Source organism: Schistocerca nitens, chromosome 1 (assembly GCF_023898315.1).
Source record: "Schistocerca nitens isolate TAMUIC-IGC-003100 chromosome 1, iqSchNite1.1, whole genome shotgun sequence".
Classification (NCBI taxonomy): Eukaryota; Metazoa; Arthropoda; class Insecta; order Orthoptera; family Acrididae; genus Schistocerca; species Schistocerca nitens.
The window spans coordinates 981,494,388-981,501,138 of NC_064614.1; the positions used below are offsets into that span (position 1 = coordinate 981,494,388).

At 38.1% G+C, this 6,751-nt stretch overlaps 1 pseudogene; it reads right to left on the reverse strand.

Annotated features, from left to right (window-relative positions):
• Nucleotides 1-4,628: 4,628 nt before the first annotated feature.
• Nucleotides 4,629-4,746, reverse strand: LOC126203281 (5S ribosomal RNA; annotated as a pseudogene).
• Nucleotides 4,747-6,751: the final 2,005 nt, after the last annotated feature.

Below are 6,751 nucleotides of genomic sequence, written 5' to 3' on the forward strand. Positions count from 1 at the left end.
CTTCTGAAACCTGTGATGTTGGCTACAGCTAGATGCGTTTCGATTCTGAGAACTGTGCTCATAATTAGATCAGATCACATCCCCGCTTCTATATTGTAGGTTGCTTGCACAGCAAGAAAAATTATGCATACCTTCTCTCACCTTACGTTGCAATGAGCATTCGAATTAAGGAAGTGAACTGAAATAACAGAACCGTATGTGGCAGCCTTAAACAAAGATTGAGCTTGTCATAATTACGAGTCGCAAACAAACAAACTAAAACATATTAAAACACACACACACACACACACAACTCTATGATGACAGGCGAAGAGCTATGTAAACTTACAAACAATTGACTTTACTGCGTACCAGTGCTAGTTAATTGCAATATTAATATATTATTTTCTTATCTCAAGACATGATCTATGAATAGCACAATGTAATGATTTTTTTATTGATAGTACTTTATTACATCGACAGTAAAAGAGCCAAAAATTACAAGTATTGGAGAAAGTTTCTTGCAGTGTCGGCCATTATCTTTTCTTTGATATTACGGTTGTTAATGAAACGCTGAAGTGACACTTACCGAACAATAATAGAACACATAAGCATGAGAATTCAATGTTTAGCTCACTGTTTTACAGATATCGCAGATAAAATACAAAATATTCTCCTGATTCACACATCCAACACGTGTCCAGTCTCTACACTTCGTACGCAGCACCTAACTTCTTCGGCTGATTACAGACACATAATGCACTTTCAACCACCTAAGTACAGTTTGCTGACGCTATATCTATAAAAGGCCTGGTGCTACATAAGAAAGATAAAGAGCGTTTACAAGATTAACAGCTGTGTGTACCAGCCATACATACCACAAAATATTCTGATTTAGTATCAATGTCAAACTAAACATTTAGGAACATAGAAAGTGCTGGTGATGCTCAGAATGCGTCTGGTATTTATACAAAGAAACAGGGGCCTGCAGAGGATACTATAGCTAGAGTATATGATTAACCAGTATCGCAAATGTAATGCTTAAAATGCGGTATGCGTAGTTATTAATTAAAATTACTTTACATGGCAAAACGAGCGTCTAACAATAAAAAATACACTGACGTACTATACGTGGAATTAGATCCATATTTAAAATGCACTTGAAAAGTTCAAATACTAATAATGTGAAGCTCTTAGCTTACTAGTGTGTGTGTAATTCGTTGGACGATTCCAACATTGAGAGAACTGTACTTGGACGAAGCATTTATTGTTGGTATATGAGTTGAATTACGGTCAGATTCTGATCTGAATTATTTCGTGTATTTTCACTAATTTTATTGTTTAGCATATTTTGAGTTAGTTGCGTACTCGCTGTTTTTTGTATAGGTAATTAGCACACTCTATACTAATTGAGTATTTGACAGGGTTGTTTGTAGGGTTGGCACACGCAAAGCTAATAATGCGGTTGCTCTCTTCGTAGGGAGGATTGCAAAATATTTAATTGAAAATGCCCTATAAAATTTTGTAACGGAACTCTATTTTGGTCCTATGGTGTGGGAAGCCCGTAAATTGTCAAGATCTTCCACTTAACAGTTAAACAGTGCACCACTGGAACAGTTTATGCAAGCACGTCACAGTACTGTCATTAACTTCTGTTTTTAAGTGATGAGTGGCCATCACATTAGGGGACGACAGTGGGACGCGATTTGCCAGTACCTGAAGAGGCTCGATTTTGCTTAGATTGTTTCAGCTTCAGGCCCCAAAGTGACGGAGCACTCAGAGTTTTGTATAATTTATTTTTATTTTTGGTCGTTGTACTGCGGACATAGCGTTGCTGGCACTCCTCCTCTACCGTAGATATTCTGCTGCACACGTGAAGATAAAATACGGTTTGGTACCAGAAAAGAAATGAGGCGGTTCCAGAGTTTTCAACTGAAGTGTCTCAGAAAGAAAAGCAATAATAAATAAAAGGAAGAAATAAAATTAAGATGTGATACTTTCAAGTATTGAAGACAGATGGTAGGCATTCAAAGGTATTGGTAACTTTAAGTCTAATTCGACGATATTATTTCGGCGGATTTCTATGAATGAAAAAAAAACAAAAAAAACCCAAAAAGAACAAAAAGCTAACACATGGTCATGCTGAAAAGTAATGCCTCCGAATTTTTTCATGTGGAAACTCCTAAAGCTTTTTAAATAAAACAAATTAGGCTATAATCATATTCAAAATATTTATTCTTAATTTCAACATATTTATTTCTTAAAATAGTCACCCTGGTGACGAACACATTTCTCTCAAAGAAAGATCAGTTTGTTGATAGCGTCGCTGTAGAATGTTTGATTTCGTTGACGGAGCCACAACCTTTGCACCACTTTATCAGTAACAAGTTACGCCTTTTGTATTAAAAGGAGTTCAGAGATAAGTACGATGAAGATTATATCCATGGAGGTGAAAATAAGGCGAGATGCCACTCCGGAAATAGACAATACATTGTGCTGAAACCGGGGCCACCTTATTAGATGCCCCAAAACATTATCACACTACTGTTTACAAGGAGATTGTTTACAATTTCTTTGTATTCACAAAATTTGTTGTGTGCACGTGAGAGATCTTTTAAATTGTAAATAAAACTGTGCTTACGTTAATAACAGTGCCAGAAAGGCGTTTTCAAACCTTTTTCTGGTCATAAATGCGTATTTGGTACACTAATATGACGCAATTGTCCTCGTAAATACAGCTTTCTTTTTGTTTATAAATATCAAAGAACCAAGAAGAGAAGTATGTGATCGGGAAAGGATGCTTTCATAATCCATTTAAATCCACTTTTATTATATTGCTGTCGGTAGCTGTTGAAACTAGAACTCCGAAAAGAATGCTTCTTAGCTGTTGAAACTAGAACTCCGAAAAGAATGCTTCTTTGCTTACTGGTACTGATACATACTAAATTTTCAACTTTCAAATCAAATGAAAAAAATTACCTATGTTTTCTTTGGTAGCTAATTCATGTACGCAATGAGAAAATATGTAAGCAAGGCGTACTATCATGACTGTGTATGTCAACAAAGTGGAACATTCTTGAAATGTAGAAGAAACCGAACTGCATGGAGGTATATCTCCACGTAGACCTGAGTTCTTGTTTTAGTATCCCGTAGGTGCGTCAATGTCATTGTAGTTTAGACAAGTTCTCGCTTAGAAATATTAAGTATGACGTGTCATTCTCTGTGTGGCCAATAACAGCAAGAAACGATAAAGGCATTTTTCATTTAGTTCAATAGACATCACTGGCAGGCAGTTCTGATGGTATTAATGACAATTTAAAGTAATACCTGCTATATTAATTAAGTAGTTCGAAAGAATTGTACTGATACTTCTCTAGTTTATAATTAAAAAAATTCTCTCAGGCTTTCAGAAAGAAGTATTGTTATAAAGGAAATGATCGACGTAGCTGGTTTTCGCTGACTGTCATTAATATGGTGATACTAGACAGTGTATCAATAACGAAGGTTTGAATCGTCAATGCTCGCCTGCATCAAAATGCATTCAAGAAACCGTAATCCGACTTCGTAAATAATGAAAAGAGAAGAAAGATTCTTTGACTGATCATACAAATTGGCATACAGTCGGCTATAATGGCGACCGATCAGTCGCATCACATTATCAAGACCTCTGCATTGTCTCATCTCATGCTAAAGCTGAAACATAGGAATGGGCATGGACAAGGTACTTACACACATTTTAGTAAAAATGAGGTTGTCATTTTAACAAGTGTACAGTGTCCTAAAATGTACAGACATGAAGAAAACACCGCACTTCCCACTCACAAAGTGCGTCTACTAAAAAACAGGAGATGAGAGAGGGAGTGCAACTGCGAAGGAAACAAGATCCCTCGCTAAAAAAGCTAATCTTATTTCTTTCAAAGATTGTGTTTAAGTTTTACAAAGTTGCGTCGGTCTGTCTAAGGAATGGCCGATAGTGCAACCAATTTTTGAAAAAGGGTTATTATGATTGCGTTGTGAGTAAAGTAGTGGTCTCAGTTGTCTATTCCCGTAAAATGGATATTTTGCTTCAACATGTATGTAACTCATTTTTTAAAGTAATGACAGCCTAACCACCGTAACATGTACATGCTTCTTAAAGTGGTGTTTCACATATATTTAGTAAAGATTTAATCAGTAGCTTAGTCTTCTGGTTTACTTGCTAAATTGTTGTATATTTTTAACAGAAGACTTTTCGCATATTTTCCCAGAATAGTTCTTGGCAAGACCTATCTGTGTCAGTATTTCAGGAAGAACCTGCTTGATTCCACTTCTAGACTTCTTTTTGAGGTTTTCAAAGTACTTAAGCCTACACCAAGTTTTGTGATAAACCAATACTAATACTAGGATGCCATGCAACTACTGCTTCTGTTTATTCATTCATCCATCATACAGGAGATGAAATTTGCTACAGTGTACTTGCCAGGTACAGTCATGAGCTACCGGGACCATCCGACCTCCGTGTCACCCTCATTGGAGGATGCGGATAGGACTTGCATGGAGTCAGCACACCGCTCTCCCAGTCGTTACGATGGTATTCTTGACCGAAGCCGCTACTATTCGTTCGCGTAGCTCCACAATTGGCATCACGAGGCTGAGTGCACCCCGAAAAATGGCAACAGCGCATGGCGGCCTGGATGGTCACCCATCCAAGTGCTGACCACGCCAGACAGCGCTTAACTTCGGTGATCTCACGGGAACCGGTGTATCCACTGCGGCAAGGCCGTTGACTCACACAGGTAAAACGCCCTTCCTAAACTCCTGCAACGATTTCAGTCGAATTTGGTACACCTATTAGTTACACTCTGGAAAGAAATACTATGTGTGTAATAACCTCCAGCGTCCTATTGGGGTGAGTGTGATAACGTGGGGAGAGAAGAGAGGACGAGGAGACGGACAGGCAACTAGGGGGAATGAAAGATAAGCATAGATAGGAGGAGAAGGAGGAGGAGGAAATGGACAGAGATAGGGGACGAGGAAATGGACAGAGACAGAGGGGAACGAGAAGATGGGCAGAGAAAGGAAAGGAGATGCTCAGAGACACTAGAAGGAAGAGACAGGAAGAGAGATGGAGGAGGAGAAGATGAAGACTCCTAGGCAGAGGAGGCAAAGGATGGAGGAAGGGAGGAGGAAGCGATGGATATGGAGAGGGGAGAGGAGGTGATGAACACAGAAAGGAAAGGGGAGGAGGTGGACAGGGAGAGAGGCAAGAGAAGATGGGCAGAAAGAGAGGGTAGGAAGACATGAACAGAGACAGGTGGAGGAGGAGAAGGAATTAGAGGAGGGCGAGGAGGAAATGGACAGAGAGAGGAAGGAGGGGGAAATGTAGTAAAAGAAGATTGGAATTAATAAATACTTGGGTCGGGTTTCTCAGTTTGTAGATTAATAAAGTATTTCAAGGAAATGGCTTCCCATAATATACAAAACTTTCGCGTAACAGGTCTTGCAAGTGTAGATTCTGTGATGCGAAGAAGACAAAAAGAAGTCTAGATGAAGCTGCATATCACTGTCTTTCTTATGTCTATAAGGTGCGTATTAATAAAGATGGACAAATTCAGGATGTTCAGGTATGTCAACCAACATTCTTGGCATAATACTGCATCGTCAACAGACGTCTTATTACTTTTAAAAAGGTACTGTCTACTACGAGGTAAACACATGTGGACACCAGAGAGAAACGTAACATCAGACCAAAGAAACTTAAAGAGGAAACCGTATCTAAAATGTGAAACGAATTTTCTAAATATAAAAAGAATGTGTTAAATTTTACTTAACTATGTTGTAACGAAATGATCATGTTGTAGGAGATGTAATGTTATTCAGAGGAGAGCAGATTTAATTCACAGATTATGAATAACGGAAACCTCAAAGATTATATCTAAATGTTATTCAGTTTTTAAAATAGAAGTACGGCAGCGACGTTTTCCTCTTTTGCTGTTCACTTAACTTCTTGTGTTTCCTTAGCGATCAGAGGTATGTGTAATTCCTCTGTGTAATTTGTGATCATTATTGAATATTAAGTTACTTTCTTATAAATGCGTCTGCAGTCATTTGTAGGATCCTTTAGGATCACATACGATAATCTGGTTCAGTTTTAATATTTCAGGTCTATGTATCAGGATTGTGCACTCATGTTTGGAAACAAAACGGCCGATAGCTTATCGGGTGGTGTCCTTTCGCCATTACGTACATACGAAGTCGAACCTTGCCTTATTTATCTACGAAACCGGAGTTCATTCTGTGTGCCGACTTGTGCGTGGAAGTCAATATAAAATATGTTCACGGTTAACTCTTAGAAAAATGCGCATGTCCAATAGCCACCAGGGCCTGATACACCGAGGGGACATCAAAATTGCTCTCACATAAGTAAAACAACAAAGTGAATGAGAGTAAAACAAAGAATTATACATATCTTGTGATGTTTGTTAAACTAATAACCGCATCGTGTCATCGCATTTGTGACGTGTCTTTTCTGAGGCAAATCTTTTTTAACTGCACTGCATAGATTTTGTTTCAACTAAATATTTTTTCCATATTTTATTCTGCTAGTAAGAAAGGATGCATTACAAGTGCATCAACATACGCAGTCACTGAGAGACTACAAATCAAACAGCATTCATGATGGCTAACGGTTATTTTTACCAGAACTTAATATTCGAAAGTGTCACCTGTTCTATTCAGAGAAAAATCCTCCAAACCCTGTGTTACGAACAATATTGACTGAGTTTTGTGCTTA